The sequence below is a fragment of the Mustela lutreola genome, chromosome 1 (genome assembly GCF_030435805.1).
Source record: "Mustela lutreola isolate mMusLut2 chromosome 1, mMusLut2.pri, whole genome shotgun sequence".
Classification (NCBI taxonomy): Eukaryota; Metazoa; Chordata; class Mammalia; order Carnivora; family Mustelidae; genus Mustela; species Mustela lutreola.
Window position 1 is genome coordinate 269991765 of NC_081290.1, and position 20043 is coordinate 270011807.

At 43.5% G+C, this 20043-nt stretch overlaps 1 protein-coding gene across 1 annotated transcript in view; it reads left to right on the forward strand.

Moving 5' to 3' along the window:
* The window catches only part of EXT2 (exostosin glycosyltransferase 2), a 140335-nt gene that overhangs the window by 71044 nt on the left and 49248 nt on the right, over positions 1-20043 (forward strand). The window lies entirely within an intron of this gene.

The following is a 20043-nucleotide window of genomic DNA, read 5'->3' on the forward strand; positions in this document are numbered from 1 at the left end:
CGTTCACACGCCTCAAGGCTTTCACGTGAGAGAGCTAGACTTGAATCCATTCTTCATTCTAGTCCATGCTGTCTTTCAGGCCAGCCCTCCTGGTCTCCTGATCCCACCCTCTCTCAATAGAATGTATTTAGCCGCTTGGTTAATCTTTGTATAGGACCCTCCTTTCCACCCTCCTGTCCTAACTAAGGGGTGACTGTGTGTCAGGCACCCCACTAGGTGCTGGGCATGCAGAAAAAGCAGCCAAGTCCCTCGCCTCAGAGGACCTCTCCGCTAATGTGGGAAGTCAGTGAGTAGACCACGTAGTATGCGATGTTCTGGAATAGAGTGGTGACCAGAGTGCCAGGGTGGCACCCTCGCTGGGAGGAGCCAGGACACTTCTTGAAATGGGTTGTCCTGAGAGGAAGTCAATGTATGCTTGTGGTAAAATCCAACACAACAACAAGGAACACCTTTTTATTGTGCTTAAGGGAACATTTTCTTCTGTTCATCTCCTCCCTTGAATCCGTTACTGGAGCTAACCTTCCAGAATGTTTCTATTCATATATAAGCCTAAGTATATAATTTTGGAGCACAGATGAGATTCTGTTACACATACTGTTCTGCACCTTGCCGTTTTACTTTAGTAGGCTAGATCTTGGACTTAACTTCCACTTCGTTCTGTAGAGGTATCCTTTTGTGGTAAGGATAACTAGAAAGGATTCCATTGTTTAGGTCTGTCTTCCATAACAGATCTATAACTGATAGAAATTTAGATTGCTTTCATTTTTTTCTATTTTCCAATAGTAATATAAAAGACATATATTTCTATGTTTTCATAAATATAGGAATATAACTATAGAATTAATTCCAGCTGAAAAATATACACATTTTGAATGTTATTAATTTCAGCTGAGAAATACACATATTTTGAATATTGAGAGATACTAGTAAATTGCCCTTTGAAAATACTCTACCAGTTCATAGTTCTCCCAATAACATTTAGGTTACTTGATCTCTCCATGCCTTCAGTTAACCCTACCTAGGTACTTGAGTTTATGTTCATCTGCTTGGTAAAAAATGGTCTTACGTGTGTGTTTTTCAAGTGGAAGGTCAGTATCTCCATTGGTTTCTCCTGGAGTACAGTTACAAAGCCTATTTGTATTTTATTGGTCATATTGAAATTTTAGTTTGTTTTAGGCATTTATTTATTCGGTAGATATTAACTGAGTACCCACTACCTTCTACCTTCTGGTCGTCTGATTATCTTGACTTGCTTATGGAGTTTTATAGGAGCTTTTGAGCTTTCTCCTCTGGGCTGAAACATTTCCACTACTCCAAGTATATGGAATAAGCTTGAGACAAAGAATGCTACCCCGTTCCTCTGCAGGAGAATGCTTACACATGGGATGGCCGTGACCTAGCCAGAGGTGTGGAAAGAGTCTAATAGGAATAAATGGTTGGAATTTGGGTTCCCTGTCTTTCATAAGACTATGGGCCAAGAGAAAAGAGTACATAAAAATTTGTAGCTTTGAAATAGGTGTGTTTTAATGTGGTCAAAGTGCTGGACTGTCAGTTTGGGAAAGAACGTAAGTATAAAAAGCTGAAATGTGGATATGCAAATGGAAAATTTGTTTTTTCTCTAACTTCTTGAAGTGTTTTTTTCAGGCTAATTTAGTGCTCACCACGTTTCTAGGAGCTCAGGTGCTGAGCGCCCTGAGTTAAAGCAGCGGGTTATACATTTCCGCATCTTCAGTGAAGGCAACTGACAGGAGGACTGAGTAGTGCTGATTTATTTGTAGTTAACTTTTCCCCTCCCCTTTGGAAATATTTAACCTACTGTCGAAGTGATTACTATGAGCCCAACCTGTAGGGGAGTCTCCCTTCTAGATTCCATCAAATTTACAATATCAGACCCCCTGAGGTGGGAGTAGGTGTGGATCTTAGTCAGTAAATCAAGGGATGGTCTGGTGTTTCCAGAGCAACACTGTTAAGGGCCTCCAGCCAGCCATGTCCTCCGCTTGTTCGGAGCAGAGAGGAAGGGGTGAGGGCAGGAGAGTCTGATTTTGCCAAATATTGCTGCCTTGGTTTAATGTTAAAAAAAAAAAAAAAAAAATGAGGACCCCTGTGTGTGTGTAGGTCCTGAAGAGAGTGAGGGCTTGCGGAAACCAAGTGTTTGTGTTGCCAGTGACACTTGGCATTTCTATCTCTAGCGGGCCACGAGGCAGGTTACATTAACCACATTGTGTCACATTCTCAGAACTTGAAAAAGTTGGCAAAATAATTCTTGAGCATAACCGTAAGGTAGCAGATCTGTCTAGTTTGGAGAGATCGGCCCTTTGTTTTGATTCTTGTCTTTGGAAGGAATTCCTCAGCAAGTTAAGGTTCCCTATGCGGGGACAACAAGTTTGCTTTTACCGATTAGTTTTCATAGTTCCTTAGGGCGAGAGTGCCTGTATTTCACTGCCTTTTTGGTCTCTCCGTGCTTTGATTTTTCTCCCTTTTTTGCAGATATCAGCAAAACTATCATCTCCCCAAATACTCCACACCTGTATCACTTCTAACGTTCATGTGACCTCTGGTCGCACCTGTGGCAGGCTCCTCCACACATCTGGGCATCGCTCATGGAGTGGGGGAGCTGCTCAGACACCCTCTCTTGTCTTACCTTTGGTTCTCTGCCAAATGTGAGCACATCTGGAGGACAGAGACGGAGGCAAGTGAGCATTCAGTGTGATATGGGGACGCAGTAGGCCAAGAACTGTAAATTTTTGGTTTCTGATATGTGCCACCAAAACCATATCCTCTTACTGTCTTTTTTTTTTTAAGATTTTATTTATTTATTTGACAGAGAGAGATCACAAGTAGACAGAGAGGTAGGCAGAGAGAGAGAGAGAGAGAGAGGGAAGTAGGCTCCCCACTAAGCAGAGAGCCGGATGCGGGACTCAATCTCAGGACCCTGAGATCATGACCTGAGCCGAAGGCAGCGGCCTAACCCACTGAGCCACCCAGGCGCCCCTGACAGTTTTTTTTTTTTTAAACTCAGTATAATATAGCTCTAAAATCACATTGGAGAGTAGAATATATTCCCTGCTCATGTTTCTACGATATGATTTAGAAGATTGTACCCCATCTTATCAATATGTTGTAACTTTATTTACCCATTCCCTTTTGATGGATACTACCTAGTATTTTTTCGGATTTGCTATCCTCGATAACACTAATGAAGAGCCTGCAGATTTTTCCCACTTCTGCATTGACCATACTGGACCTAGAGCAGAAAGGAGAGAGAAAGCAGGGGTCGCATGACCTTTGACAAAAGTTGATGAGGAAAATGGGGAAGTGACTTAAAATGGATTATCACACCCTGTGGAAGAAAGAGGTTGGAAGGTGAGAGCTTATTCCTGTAAAATCTAGCCAGAGGGATGACTTAGTTGTGAGCCAGACGTCAGATGAGGAGTGTATCCTTAGCTGGGCTTCTAGGAGCTACACGTGCCGGCCTCCACAAGGGCTCTCAAGGGGGGAGTGTGCATCAGGGCACTTGAAGGGCTCGTGCTGCCGTGAGGAGCAGGGGTAGTCAGAGCTGTGGGTCCCCAGTGGCAGAGCTTGCCCTTAGTCCCCATTAAGTTCTGAGGGAGGTGAGTGCATACTTAGGACGCATCAGAATCTCCTGGAAAGCTTGTTAAGACACGGATTGAGTGGGCCTGGTGGGATCCTGGAATTTGCATTTCTAGCAAGCTTCTGGATGGTGTTGGTGCCGCTAGGCCAGGGACCATACTTTGATGCGGGATTGATTCACTGTGTGTGTCCTGACTTACCCACAAGAGAAAGCACTCCCTCTCCTCCTGTCCGTTTCCTCTTCTGGACCCCCGACCCGGGTCCGAAGCATCCAGAGTTGGCTCCAAGGGCATCTGTCTTGCCACATGAAGTACTCCGGGCTGGCTGCACTGAAATGTTCAGGCGGCAGCCCCCACTCACCAGCGTTGGGGTTGTACGAGCAGCTGAGAGTATCACGCAGTGGTGAGCACAGCCAAGCGGTCAGTCAGTCCGCAGGCTGAAGAAGCGCCAGCTCGAGTACACGGGAGAGGGCTCCGGGCTGAGGAGCTAGCACGCGGACAGTCTGTTTAACTCCACTCCGTGCCCTTTACCTTCCAGGTTGTGGAATGTTTCTCTGTCATTTGAAAGCCTACCCCGCCCCCAGCAGGCCTTCTGGGCTGATTTCTCCCCTTCTTCCTCCCACTGCCTAGGTATGACTAAAGTATGTATGGAATTTAGAAAGTTAAGCTTGCATTTTAAGTACATACACGTAAACTCTTCAAAGGCTTGTTTTTAGAGGTATCGCGTTTGCAGGATCTCAGTCACTCAAGGGCTCCGGTACACGGCCACGAATTCCAGCACTTGCCTTGTGTAGACTTTGCCACTGGACTGCTCTGTGGAAACAAGCCAGAAAGGCTGAGACCGTCAGTAGCCAGGGAGTAAAGAAAGCTGAGTCAGGTCGGTGGCTGGGGAGATGCGGGAAGATCCAAAGAGCTTGATCTGGGGCCCCAAGCAAACACCTTGGCTGACTCTGATGGTCAGCTAGAAAATGGAAAAGCCTGGGGCACAAGCCAGGCCCAGAGGGAGAGGATGTGTAAGGAGAGCAAAGAGATGAGCCTGGAGGTATGGCTGAGGTGACCGTGTCACTTAGAGCTTTTGGACCAACACCCTACATTCTTCCTCCTGGGAACTCGTACACCTGTGGGATGCACCCCTGCACCCCTGCCTGGCCGCTGCGGGGGAGGCGGAGGGTGAGTGAGCACGCTTGGTTTCCCCGGATGCAGTCTCACCCTCCAGGGCTTCCATAGAGACGAGCTTTATGGCTCTGGCTTTCCTCAGTCAACACCTGACTGCTTCCTTACATCACACGGCTGGTCGGAGGGCAGTGACTAGAATAGGTTTCTGGAGTCTGCGGAAGCTTGATCTGGCAGCGGGCTGAAGAGCATACTGAGTGTTTTGGCACAGTCATCCTTGGCGCGTGCCCCAGCCATCCCTTAGGAGCACATTTTCCCTTTCTCCTTTTTGGGGGGGCCACTTAATTCTCTTCATGTCTGCTTACATGACTCGGTAGCAGAAGTTACCAGGATAATGTAGCTTCTGGATGTTATCACATCAGGATACTGAAGTTTGTTTTCATTTCTAATATCCTAAGGTAGTTATGTGCCTCCCAACTAATGAATATTTGGGTGTATTCTAATGAATGGATTGGTGCAGAGTAGAACCATTGCTCTAACTAGAGGTGGATTCTTGATCTTTGGTTCTTTCTTTTTTCTTAAGATTTTATTTATTTATTTGACACAGAGAGAGATTACTAGTAGGCAGAGAGGCAGGCGGGGGGTGGGGGGAGCAGGCTCCCCGCTGAGCAGAGAGCCCAATGCGGGGCTCGATCCCAGGACCCTGAGATCATGACCTGAGCCGAAGGAAGAGGCTTAACCACTGAGCCACCCAGGTGCCCATGGTTCTCTCTTTTTATAACATCTCAGTTATATTTCTTACTTTTACATTTTTAAAAGTTGTGTAGCTTAACACATGTAATGTTCAAAAATTCAAATGGTAAAATAAAGCCTATATCTAAAACTGAGGCCTGTTCCCAAGGGGCAACTGGTTTCAACTCTTCTAGCTTTCCTCTGGGATTTATCTTCCTTTCTCCCCATCAAGGGCTTAGGGTGCTAATTTTCTTTTTTTCAATTTCTCAATCATACACATTATCTTTTTACTTCCTTTGGGTCAGCAATTTTTCTCTTGTTCTCTTCTTTCTTTACATATTTCATTTCTCCCAACTTTCCGGTAGGGTTGTATCACCATTTTTCATTAAAGCCATATTTATTATGTGCATTATTATTAGAACTGTATAAGTACTGTTTTTTAGCTGAATGAAGTGCTAAACCATGATTGTGGTTTTTTTTTTCCCTGTACAACTTTCTGTTTTCCAGGGAGTTAATAACTACTTTTTTTTTTCCCCTCTTAGTTTCCCACGTTTCTGTCGCTAATTGATTTTTACTTGGTTTTCCAACAAAAGAGTAAATGGTCAAGCATAGGTGAACTATAGGATTTCCCTCCGTCTTTCTCTCTCTCCCCCACCCTCCCTTTTCTCCTGTAGTGATTCATCTTAAGCTCCAGTCTGGATTGATTGCTCTCTGGGTTTCCTATGCAGTGGTCATCCTAAATTTTCAGTTCACTGTGATTCTGGGAATTCCTTTTTTGTCCTCTCCTTTGTTGGATTCCTTGTTTCCAAGGTGTAACATCTTCCTCTTTGGTTTATTTTTTCCAACAGCTTCTGAAGAAAGGGACAATGGGGAGATAATCTTCATGTCTGAAAATGTGTTTATTTCACATTTGAGTAATAATTGGACTAGTGTAGACTTCTGGTTGAGGTGGATTTTCTTTAGGAATTTGAAAGCATGACTCCATTGCCTTCGAAGTTTCCCATTTTAATTTCATAAAGTCAGATGTCATTCCTGATTCCCCCTCCCTTTTTTAAAGATTTAAAAAATTTATTTGACAGAGAGAGAGAGAGAAAGAGGGAACACAAGCAGGGAGAGTAGCATAGAGAGAAGCAGGCTTCCCACTGAGCAGAGAGCCCAATGTGGGACTTGATCCCAGGACCCTGGGATCATGACCTGAGCCGATGGCAGATGCTTAATGACTGAGCCACCCAGGCGCCCCATTCCTGATCCTTTTATGTGATATTTTTATCTTCTTGGGAAATTCTGTGTCCTGAAATTTTATGATGTGCCTTGGTATGAGTGGTTTTTTTGTTCAGTGGATACTGCTTTAGGCCCTCTTAAGCTGAAAATTCTTCTCCAGTTCTAAGAAATTTTCATGTTTTATATCTTTTATTCTTTCCTTCCCATGTTTTGTCTTTTTTCTCTTTATGGAACTTCTGTTAGCTAAATGATGAATGTGTTAGATTGAACCTTATTTTCCTTATCATTTCTGTTCTATTTATCATCTCTTTTTATTTCAGTAATCTTTTTGTTTGGGTTTCTTAGGTATTTACTCAATTTTATGTTCTAACGTTTCTTTTGATTAGAAATTTTGTCTACTTTCTTTTTTTTTTTTAAGATTTTATTTATTTATTTGACAGACAGAGAGATCACAAGTAGACAGAGAGGCAGGCAGAGAGAGAGGAGGAAGCAGGCTCCCCGCCGAGCAGAGAGCCAGATGCGGGGCTTGATCCCAGGACCCTGGGATCATGACCTGAGCTGAAGGCAGAGGCTTTAACCCACCGAGCCACTCAGGCGCCCCAAGAAATTTTGTCTACTTTCAATTTTTTAGTTTTTCCTGATTTCTTTTTTATAAAAGATTTATTTATTTATTTGAGAGAGAGAGTGAGCATGTGCAAGCTGAGGAGGGGCAGAGGGAGGGGAGAGAGAGAATCCTCAAGTGGGACTCCCTGCTAAGCATGGAGCCCAATTCAGGGCTCAATCCCAGGAGCTTGAGGTCATGGTCTGAGCTGAAATCAAAAGTAGGATGCTTAATCCACTGAGCCCCCCTTGCTCCCCCTTTTCTTGATTTCTAATTGATCTTTTTTTATAGCTTCCTATTCTTTTTTTTTTAAGATTTTATTTATTTATATGACAGGGAGCACAATCAGGGGGCATGGCGGGCAGAGGGAGAGGGAGAAGCAGGTTCCCCGCTGAGCAAGGAGCCTGATGCAGGGCTTGATCCCAGGACCTTGGGATCATGACCTGAGCTGAAGGCAGACATTTAACAGACTGAGCCACCCAGGTGCCCCTGTAGCTTCCTTTTCTTATGGTAAGACTACAGTACTCTCTTTCTTTCTCTCTCTGAAGATACTGTGATTTTGTTTTGATTTTTCTTTAGTTCCGTGTATCATTTGTTTCCTCTGGATTCCTTCTTCAGTTCATTTTCTCTTTCATATTGGCAACTTTCTTCAAATACCTGATGTTTCCAGCAGTCTTACTTAAAAGTGCGATGCTGAAAGCTGATTGGGAGTTCTCTGTAAGGCTTGTCAACTGGTGAGCTTTACATCAGTTAAGAGGATGGGGACCCAGTCGTTTACCCGATGTCACTGTTCATGGGCTGTCTCTGTTGGATTGGTTCATTGGTCCAGAGGGTAATCTGTCTGCCTCTGTGAGTGGAGGAGCATGGGTAATATCTGGGTTGCAAGCACCCGAGGAGCTGAATGGGGGAGGAGGAGACAAATTCTCATTCTTCGTTTATACATGATCACTTAATCCACTGTATTCTGTGTGCTGCCTCACTGTGCTTTCCATGGCTTGGGTATCTGACTGTGGAGTCCCTCTAATTCATTTTCTCCAGGGAATAAACTTCCCTTCTCCTGCTCAGGTGGCAGCAGGGACTGGAGGACAGGCAGAGTGCTGGCTTGTCTGGGCCTGTCAGCTTAAGGGATCTTGGAACCAATGTTCTTTATTTCTGTTTTCAGAGTCCCTTTTTCTGGGACACCTGTTATCTCCAATTTCTTTTATTTTATTTTGTTTCATTTTGTTTTGCTTTTTTTGGTCACCATTACAGTACATCATTAGTTTTTGGTGTAGTGTTCCATGATTCATTGTTTGCGTATAACACCCAGGGCTCCATGCAATCCGTGCCCTCCTTGATAGCCACCACCAGGCTCACCCATCTCCCCATCCCACTCCCCTCTAAAAGCTTCAGTTTCCCGGAGTCCATAGTGTCCCATGGTTTGTCTCCTCCTCTGATGCCCCCCCTTCATTTTCCCTTCCTTTTCCTAATGTCCTCCATGCTGTTCCTTATGTTCCACATAAGATTTTATTGATGTATTTGACAGAAAAAGAGAACACACGAGGGTGGGGAGGAGCAGAGGGAGAGGGAGAAGCAGGCTCCACACTCAGTGTGGAGCCCAACGTGGAGCTCTGTCCCAGGACCCTGAGATCATGACCTGAGCTTAGACAGACACTTAACCGACTGAGCCACCCAGGCTCCCCCTAGTCCCTCCAGTCCTTCAATTTCTGAGTCTTCTAGTCATCCTTGAAAAGCTTAGCTTTTTTTTGTTTGTTTGTTTCTCTTGGTACTTTATGTTGCTCTGCCTTTTGTTTGTTTGCTTAAACAGCCCTAAAATTCTCTCTGTTTTTTATTTTGACATAATTTCAAACTGAAAGTTGCAAAAATAGTACAGAGAGTTTCTGTACATGCTATACAGTATTTGTCAAATGTTAATGTTTTACTATATTCCCTTTATTCTTTTCTCTCTCTGTGTATGTGTACACGTTTATATTTATTTTTCTCCTAAGCCATTTGAAAGTTGCAGATCTGACACACCTTTACTCCTAAATACTTCTCATAAAGAATGACAGTACAGTTATCAAAGTTATCTGAAATAAACATTGATATAATATTATTTAATCTATAGACCTTATGTAGATTTTGCCAATTATCCTAATGTCCATTATAGCAAAAAAAAAAAAAAAAAAGCCAGACCATGCGTTACACCAGTTGCCATGTCTCCTTACTCTAGAACAACTTCTCAGTCTTTGCCTTGCATGACACTGATACTGTTTAAGAGAACATGTTAGTTATTTTGTAACATGTCTCTCGACATCTCTTGATTTGGGTTTGTCTCATGCTTTTGTATCAATTTATGCATTCAGTTGAAAATTGTTGAAATTCAAATTATGCCTTTTTGACTGGAATATCACAAAAATTATATGTCTCAAATGCATCGTCTCAAATGGGGAAATGCTTTGAGACCATGTACATGCCCTGCTCCTTCTCAAACTTTGCCTGGCTGGTTGTCGCCTCTACTGACGATTTCTCACCCAAATCAGTTTTTGTAGTGGTTGCTGAACGGCTGTAATTCCCACTTTCTATCTGCTTTTGAGAGTAATTATTTTGTCTTTGACCTGAGAGTTCATGTCTTTAATCAGTTTTGGAAAATTCTCCATTGTTTTCTCTTCGAATATTATCTGTCATTTTCACAAATCTTTCCTTTTCCTGTTGAACGTATGTCAGACCTCTTTCATCCTGTTGTTATGTCTCTCAGGTTTTTCTTCCCTCACGTTTCCCACATTTTTATCTTTCTGTACTACACGCTGGGTAATTGTTTCACATCGATTTTGCTGTTCTCTTCAGCTGTGACTAATTTCTTTTTCACTCATCCATTGAGATTTAAATTTCAGTGGTTATTTTTAGAAACAGTTTAATTATTTTTCAGATCTGTCTGCCTGGTTTTTTTTTCAGAGCGTCTTTTTAAAAACTGTGTATTTTAAAGTTCATCCTTTTATAATTATTTGAGATACTTGATCTTTTCCTGCGATCCGTTTTTAAATTTCTTGTAAGGTCTGTTCCTGTCGTTTTTCTAACTGCCTGTTGCTCTTGTTGCTTTGTTTCCTTACATGTTTTATAATTTTGGGATGTGAGTTCATCTTCAGTAAGGTTTCCTGTGGTAATCTTTGCCACCTGGGCTATGGGGTGTTACTCCAGAGGGTTTGCTCATTCTTGTTCCTTTGTTTGTTTTGGCTTCTGCTGGGTGTTCCAAAGTTATCCAGGAGATAAATCAGTTTTTAACATTAATTTCTCATAGGAGGTTTCCATACTATGGACGGTGATTTTGTTTAAACCCCAAACCTCTGTGAAGGCTGGTCTCCATTGGAAGCACCCCAACTCAAACTCAGGTTGAAAAAGATAAGTGTTTTTTATTGCCTCCATCTATGAGGGGATGACATTCTGGACCACCTTTTCACCAAAGGATTCTGCCTTTGTGTATATGTCCCACTTCTAGTTCCCTCATGTACTGTGCCCAAAGCCATTGTCCCTCTCTTCTGGCGTGGACCTTAAACCCATGTGGCACCAAGAGCAAACTACTTCTGCCTTCCTCAGGGTTCCACAGTGCCAGTCCCTCCTGTGTGTTCGGCTCCTGATTGCTGTTTTTTTTTCATCTTTGGTGCCTCAGAGTTCCCATGTCCCCTGGCCTCAGCTATATATTCTGAAGTTTTGTTACATTTCATCCTACATTTCTCTGTGTTGGATAGCAAGAAACGTCATCTGTTTCACCTCCCAAGATGTGTTGAATTCTCGTCCACTCTTGTCTCCTTTTGCCCTCATAGGTTCATGCCTTTCCTTTTTTGCAGGAGGAAGCAGAGATAAGACAGAGGAGACTAAGCATATGCCTTACTTGAATTCCAGAGAAATTAAGAATTCAGAAATTACTACATTGTAGAGGTTGTTCTTTCCAAATTGTATCAGCTTGAATGATGGTGTTGTACTCCTCTCAGCTCCGAACCACACAGAAGGTTTGGTTTTCTAGGCCGTACCCGTGTTGGTGTTTTGTGCTTAGATGCCACAAGCTGTAACTTCATCTTTTTCAAGAGTTTCTGTTTACCAAGCTGGTGAAGTCTTCCTCCATACCATAGCTGGCTGGCAGACATTTTTATGCCTGGGCCAGAGAATAAAACTCTCTTTCCAACTATCAGACTATTCCAACTATAGGAGAGTCCGATGAAATTGGAAATGTGTATTACCTCTCATGAGAAGTGGTAGTTTCACCATTGACATTCTTGAAAACTTCAGATGATAGATCAGCCTTGTTTATTTGAATCAAATAAATCACTGGTTTTTTCATTAAAGCATAACTTTTAAGAGTTTACAGTATACTTTTCAAGTAACAGATCTAGGGATGATGGTTATGCGTTTAAAGACCATGTCCTAAAAATAAATCTTTTGACCTATCAAGCAGCTAAGCTGTTATTTTTACTATATCGAATTAGGAACCAATAAAAATCAATGATGTGTTACTTTTGCCCCTACTTTTTTGTATTCACCCACTTAATTGATTAACAGTATCTTAAAACTATCTTACCGTAGACATGTTTAGTGAAATTTATTACTTGCAGACTGATAGAACTCATGAATTATTAAAAGCATCAGCATATGGAACCCACTCTTTGCTCATTCCAAATTCTTTTAATATGGCTTATGTTGAGCCATTTAACTGGCTTCTGTCCATCCCACTGATGGAAGCCGCGGCCAGACAAGGGTTCTTATAAATGATTGGCTTCCTTTCCAACCAAGAGGAGGATGAAATGTCAACTTTTTCCTCTACTACCTGAAAAGCAATCAGTGGCAACCCTTCCTGCTCTTCTTGACAGTAGTTTGGCTTTACAGAAGAGGGCAGGCATTTAGCCAAATGTGAATTTCAGTGGTATATAAAGGAAAAATTTAAGTAGCTGAAACTCAGATAATAGCTGGAATTTTTAGAGAGGCATTCAGATGGATTTAACCTGTGAGTCTCCAGTAAGCTAACTAGAGCTCAGAAATTCCTGAACTGCACATTTTCATCCCTTCTCTCCTGGTAATGAGCCCAGTGACTTGAGGTTGCTTACAGAATCTCTCTTTGTAGCACACCGCTCATCCGTAGGATGGGTTTAGGGTTAATAACTGCTTTAGGAGAAGAGTGCAGCGTAGTGGCTGATTACCAAGGACTAATCAAGACCACTGAAAAGGACATTTTGGAATCAAACCTTGCGGTTCAAAGCCATTTATTAACTTGACCTTGTGCTTCAAAATTTGTTATCCTTATCTGAGAAATGGGGTTTTTACTCACTTTGCAGGATTATTATGAGAGCTTAATGAAATAACATATGTGCAAGAATTTTGGAAGTGGTGTAGCACTATAAAAAGAAAAGTTTTGTTAACATAAGGCTTTATCACATGGAAACAAATTTTGGAAGCGGGTAGAACCCTGGTGGGGAAAACTGAAATTCACGGGACAGCGGTCTTGTGTTTGTTTCTATTTCCAGATAGGCCCTGTCGTGTATTTTCCATTGCTCAGTACTTAAGACCCCAAGAGTGAACATTCTGTTAGCTTCATTCTTACAGGTAAAGAAAGTGTGACTTACTTAAGAGCCATCTCCCCATCATTCGATCTCATAAAAGAGGACATGGAGTCGGAAGTCCATCATTCCATCTGTTAGAAGATGTTGCCGTATGTTCGTGTTTCTATCTGGCTCTCAAACTTGGCACCCCAATTAAATAGGAAACACAACAGCAAATAATTAGGTCAACAGTGTGACTAGAGAAAGACTTCTGTCACTGGCTTTGTGATGGACAAGACACGCTTAATGATCTTCCTGACTGAAAGGCTAATGTTCTGAATGAAGTATTATAGAGCAGCGTTACTCCTTGGCCAAACGAGCCTGAAAGTGAGGTATTTGTTGACTCACAAAGTGAGTGAGTCAGAAAACAAAGTGGAACCAGGTGTCCTGGCAGGTGAGTAGGAGCCAGAGTCAGCTTTTGCCATGGAGATTTTCACAGTTTGATGACCTGGAGCTTTTGCTCTAGAGAGTGGGACACGGGAGCGGGATGGAAAGCCTGTGGCCTGTGCAAGTTGGGGACTCAAAAAAGAGCTTCCTGGAGAAGCCAGGAAACTAAAAGTCTAGATATTTACTGTAAGGGTAAAGAGAAATAGCTTTTGTAGTGGTCCTGCTGCTGATAACTACAGTGAGAAGCCACCTTCACATGGTTTCTTGTCCCAATTCATACAACTGTGTGGTCCAGATAAGCCTTCTGAGGAGAATTTCATTAGAAGTGGCCCTGAATTGATAGGAAGCAGCAGAAGTAGACACAGACCCTCTCTTGAGTAGTTCGTCTTCAATCTGGGTCTCATATAATTCTTACAAATAAAGTATCTAAGGAAATGAGCAGCTCACAGTTAAAACCCGTAAGATCATACAGAAATGAGGAGACATCATGAGTGAGAACCAGCAGAAACACATCTTCAAGGACTTTGATTATTGGATTAGATTAGATTGTTGGATTCAAAGAAATTGTTCAGATGCAGCTCAAAGCGACAGAAGAGTGAAGTGATGCGGAGAATGGAGGGGCAAGGTCTAATCAGTTCCAGAAGGAGGAGAGAGAGAGAGAGAGAGAGAGAGAGAGAGAGAGAGAGAGAGGGAGGGAGGGGGAGGGAGGGAGGAAGGAGGTGCTTTGAAAGGGTAGTCGTTGAGAACTTTCCAGAACTGTTGAATGATACCAGACCTCAGATTCGGCAAGACCTAGAAACCACAAGCAGGATCATCATAAGGAAACTGAGGTACACCAAAGAAAAAGAGAAGTCCTTAAACTTACCTGGAAGAAAAAGGCAGACTAATGGTAGAAATCGCTTGCCCCATGCTCCTGTGACCCTGAGTTATGTCTCTGGCTCAATTTCTTTGGATGTCAGTGAGTCACAGTCCCTATTTTCCTGGTGCACCCAGATGTGGTTAGGCTCATTCCAGTTCCACCATATAGAAAATGTATTTATGAACAAATTACTCTAAGTGAGTTATAGGAATTCTAACTTGATAACTTAGTATCTCCCTTAGTTAATCCGCAGCACGAAGGGGATTTCTAGCCTTTGATTTTCTTCATCTGTCATGTGTCTGTTTAGTGGGAAGTCAGTGAGATCTAGCTATGGTGTTATCCTTGTTTTTGTGAAGCATCAGTTCTTTTTTATGGGTGGAATGAGTTAAAGATAGAACGCAACGAGTAAACTTCAGACTTGTTGCCGAATCTTTTCTCCCTTGATCTAAGAGCGCCTGCTTGAAGACTGGCCTTGGGTCTCTGTGCTTCTCCGGTTTCTAAAGGCCATGCAGGCCCAGTAGAGTGTGTGCTGCCAGTAGTTGGGGCCGTAGAGGCTTAATGGTTAAGGTAACGTGGGCCACGTTACTGATTGCCCCTTTCAAATCTCCCAGTAACCATTAACATAAATATCATCTCACCATTTTGGACAGGGGACACCACCCTTATGCACATTAGTAATATGATGCTAATGCTTAACCCTTTCCTGGCTTGGTTTGCTTCGGAGGCCCTGCCCCGGATCCGTGGGTAGGGAGTCTCTTTGAACCTAGAGGAGAAATGGAAGGGTTAACTCCTTTTGGTTTTGCCCTTTGACCACTTCAGGATGAGAGGCATGATGAAATACTTTTCAAAATCTTCAGTGGAAACACATCATGCATAATTGGAGCAAAAAAGAATAAATCAAAGCTTTTCCCTCCTTTTAGTCTGGTAATTCATAATTGAAACCACATTGAGGTAGGGGCTGATAACTTCAAAACAAGCAGGAAAACTGCCCTTTCTATCAAGGTAGGGATAGGTAAGGCTCCTCATTACCAGGGGCTCAAAAGCTTCTGTATATCAAGCCTGTCCTCTCCTGCCTTCCTTTCTCCTCTGAATTCTCACTTTTCTGCTCAGGCAGACACCTTCAGTTAAATGAAATGTGGGTTCATTCTGGGATGCTGAGTGCTCTTCTTGTCACATGAATTTATACGTGGTGACATTTTAAAAAATATCTCTGATATGGTGCATAACAGGAATTAAATTTTGAACCATCCTTCTTCGAGGTTGAGTTCTTCTGTCTGGAATTTGGTTGGTTTAGGTTGAAAGAGCCCTTTAGTTGGTAATGGAATGTGGTTTTTCTCACTCTTGATTTTATAATCCTCGAGTAGTTCAGCAAGAACATTTTAGGATGCTTAGCAAAGGCCATTTGCTTCCTATCTTCTCCACTGTCTGTATGGTAGGTGACCTTGGCTAGAATGGTTTTGGTTAAGCTCATATAGGGCTACTGTGACCTTTCAACTGAAGGAAAAAAAAGGGGGGGGGGAGCAAGATTGTAAGAAGGGTCCAGACAACTTTCTTTGTGGGAGATTGCCAAAGGCACACCTAGTTTGAGTTTCTTTCTTGAAGGAACTTTGCCCTGCAAGTTGACTTTACGCCTAGCCTCCCAGGGCCTTTCTATGAGGCACCTTGAAACCCAAACCCACGACTTTCTCTCTCTACTTAGTCTGCTCACTGCTCACTCATTCACCAGAGCTTTCCAGAATAAGCAATACAAAAGCTAGGATTGTGACCTGACAGTTGTCATAGCTACTGTGGATTGCTTTTATGTGACTGCAGTTGAACAATCTGGATTTCTTATTGAAGGTTCCATAATGAATATCTGTTGTGGGAGTGAGAAGTGAAGTTCGGGAGGATGGGCGAGAGATGGACAAGGTATTTTGGCCAACTGCCAGTGTTCTGGCAGAATGATGCATACCTCTCCTCCCATCTTGGAGTGAACAGTTGCACTGTGTAGGTTTGAGAGTGGTATCGATAGCCAAGATGCAGACGGTGCAGCTGTAATAAGTGGGTTTCGCCTTTTTTTTCGGGTCACCAGCGCTGGGTGCCTGGTTTCATGCCCTGTCTTGCCACGATGGAGATCTAATCAGGCAACGGAGTTAATTGCCAGCATTGTTTGCCTTTTCCCTGGCAGAAGTCAGAGTCTTGAGTAAATTATGGAGGTTTAAATTTGCTTGATTTCCTGCAGAAAGTGGGGTCAAGAGGTCCCAGACTGTAGACACTCTCTTTGGTCAGCCAGCAGGGGGTAGCTCTTAAAGGTATTTCAGAGGTGACTAAATGCTGTTTCTGAAATGTCCTTCTCCGCTAAGTTTTTTTCTCTGGGGGTTAGTTTGTTGACCTTACCCCAGTGGAGTGGAGTGTCTGCGTGAAGGCGCATACCCCAATTAAAGCTGCCTTTCTCCACGCTGTCACTGTGCTCCAAAGGCAAATGGGATTATGTTCAAGGAGGGGAAAAGCAATTGGCACAGAAACCTAGCTGCAGATCAGCATTTCCTCTTTCTGACCTTTTGAAATAGAACATAAAGTTAGCCATTTTCACTTATGGGAAAAAACAATACTCGGGAAAAGAAAGTTACGAAAGAAATCCATGGAAAGCTAATCATGTGACTTACAAAACCTTCCCCCATTCAAGGCGTTTCACGCTGTGGCCTTGGCGGCCTGGCCGATCCCTCTCATTTCCCGCTCTCCTTCCTTCTCTCCGGATCTGGTGAAGGGGTCTTAGCAAGACTGCTCACTCAGTTTGCCAGCACTCGCCCACTGACGCTGGACCGATGCAGCGGGCCCTCCTCATCTCCTCCGAGGGGGCGAGGCTGCTGTGTAGACCTTTACACTCCCATAGGACTGGAATACCTATGCCAGGGCTGGTTATCTCAGTGAGCTGTCTGCCCCACCAGATGACGAGCATGTTGAGGGGGAAGGCTGTGTTTGTCCCGGCATCCGTGAGACTCTTCCAGGCGAACCGTATGAGCTCAGGAAGTGCACCAGAAATACGATCAGTAGGGGTGATTGTTGAATTGGTGACACCGGTGTTCTGGCAGGCAAGAAGAATATGAATGGAGAGAGCTGGGCGATTTTGTGTTTGGTGTAAAGTACGGTTCACGAAGCTCTGTGCTGAGCGCTCATCGCTCGTGGGCCGACCTCATTTGTCACGTCGCCCTGGGAGACGCGTGCCATCATGGTCCTCGTTTTGCAGATGAGGAAATCAACACAGGAGGAGCTTTACACGTCACAGAACTAGTACATGGCAGGGTCTAAATGCAAACTCTCTGTGGACTCTCCCCATCCTGCCCTTCTTTGGAATAGTTGGCCCACTGAGGTTCTCGTAGGTGCTTTAAAATGAGTGAACTAAGTTAGAAATTACATTCAGAACTCATGACGTCCCTTATTTGCATGTACCTCACCTGTTCACATCTGTACATAAAGAGGACAGAAAGAGCATGACCTGCCTGGGTCATGGGGTTTAACTTACCCATTCTCAAGCATGTTTTTATTGAGTGGTGCTGGGCACTGGCTAAGTACAAGCTGTTGTAACAGCTACGGCTCTTGCTGTCTTGGAGCTCTCGAGATAAAATATAAAGAACAGGAAGGAAAAGAGGAAACTGTGAAAATAAAAACAGTGTATTTGGAGAGGAAATAGAGGTAGAGAATCCAGATAAACTAGGACCGTGAATCATGATAAGGTCAAGTCATGATAAGTCAACAAGTCATTCAAACTTGTTGCTGGAAGAGACCTCATGGTTGCCCTCCCGCTTGTAGGAACCGTGGAAAGGAAAGCCCAGGGGCGCCTGGGTGGCTCAGTGGGTTAAGCCGCTGCCTTCAGCTCAGGTCATGATCTCAGGGTCCTGGGATCGAGTCCCGCATCGGGTTCTCTGCTCAGCGGGGAGCCTGCTTCCTTCTCTCTCTCTCTGCCTGCCTCTCAGTGTACTTGTAATTTCTCTCTGTCAAATAAATAAATAAAATCTTTATAAAAAAAAAAAAAAAAAAGAAAGGAAAGCCCAGAGAAACGATTACTCCTGCAGGATCAGCCGTGGGCGACCATTTACCAGATGTGCTTGTAGTGTGATGTACTTTCCATCTACTAACTATTTACTTTCATTAACAACTTCTGGCTTGTTAAGAAATCATAATTAAATGTTGATTAACATTATTAGAAATTATTATTATTATTATATCTCATATCAGGAAAAGTAGTCGTTATTATCGCAGTTATGGACACTGAGGTGCAAGAGAGGTTAAGTACTTCGCCCAGGTCACACAGCTGGTAAGCGAAAGAGCCTGAAATTATGTTCAAGACACGTGATTCCCAAACTGACCCCAAATGTGCCAACTCACTGTTTGAAGTCATTTGCCTCCACCCGGTCGGCACATCCTGCAGTAGAGCACCAGGCCTGTGTCCTAGGAAACAGATGCTCAGCGGCTTCTGTGTTAACGTCTGTGTTCATCTCAACGTCTGCCTTTTACGGGAAGTGTTGGTTTTTCAGACCTTGTTATGCTCCTTTGCCTCCTCTCTCTCCCCTTGATGCTGCCTTTTCTGCTTCCCCAGTTTTCACGCCCTATCTGGTATGCAAGTGAGGAGTGTGGAAAAACTGAGCACCAAGACAAGTAACTGTCTGCTTCCCACCCACCCGTTCCTACCTCCCCTCCTCCCCTTCCACAGTCATCGGAATCGTGGACAGAGCTGGCAAACAGGATGAGAACAGATCGGTCATCTTGCCAGAGACTCTGGTTCCTTCTCCTGGCAGTGCCTTGAAATCAGAGCTCTGATGCCCCTCAGGGGGTGCCTCCGTTGAAATTCCAAGGGATTCATTTTCTGAAACCAAGCTTCGCGGCTCTCAGGGAACTTTCCTCTCCTTTTAATGTCATACAGGCATTCAAGTGTGTTGGCATTCCCCATTTCTCCTGAAGAACAGACCCCATTTTGTTGGAGTTTTAATAGTTTTTCCTTCTGCGTTAGAGGCGTATTGACCTTTTTTAATTTATGTGTTTCCTTTGTGTCAGTGTTATATATTCGGTGAGTTTTATTCCATGTACCTTCTGAAGTCATAGTGTTTGGGTTGATCTCTGGCTTATTGGCCCACACATGATTATCAAGGATAAAGAACTTCCAGCATTTTTGTCTCAGAGAAGAGTTAGAAGTAATAAACTCTGGCGTTCCCCACAGTTCTGGTTTCCAGAGTTTACAAAATGGCGGTACCTACCTGGGACTCAGAGCAGGAGGGCTCAAGGGTGGGCCATGGCCTCCACCACGGTGTTTGGAAGCCAGACCTTGAACATCATCACGTCATTTTCTCTTCCCTCCCTTCCCTTCTGACTTTCTTTCTCTCTTTCTTTTTTTGACTGGTGAAGCAAAGGATTAAGCATCATTCACTATGTTTAAGCCTATAGTTTGATCTTCTGTAAAACGAGAATAACCATATCTGGCTTGGGGGTTGTTGGGCAGCTCAGATGAGACATGACACTTAGCGCCTAACACTTAGGTGCTCAGTAAAGCTTTCACACACATTACAGCACCTCAGAAACTCGGCTTTTGTGTCTTTTTCATTTAAAATGGTGTTTTTCAAGCATAAGAGAGTACTGTGTGGGGAGGAGTGAATGACCGGCCTGGGATGGTGACGGCGGAGAGACTGCACTTTCGGGGTTAGCTGTAACTGAAGCACGGGGCTGCTTACTGACTTCGTCTCCATAAAGGTCAGGAAGGTATGAGAAATAAGCTGTGGCGTAGATAACTAAAAGGGGGTCCTACCAATGTGATGAGATGCTAGGGTACCAGTGCTAAAATCTCGGTACGTTCCTGACCCTGCAGCTTAAAGTCAAAGCGTGAGGTCATGGAAACAAAGTCAGCCTTTCTTATTGTGTCTCACGGCTGTGAAATCTAATTATGGCCTGTTGTGGACATTTTGGCTTTAATATCCTGATTACATTAGGACTCCTGGAATCCCA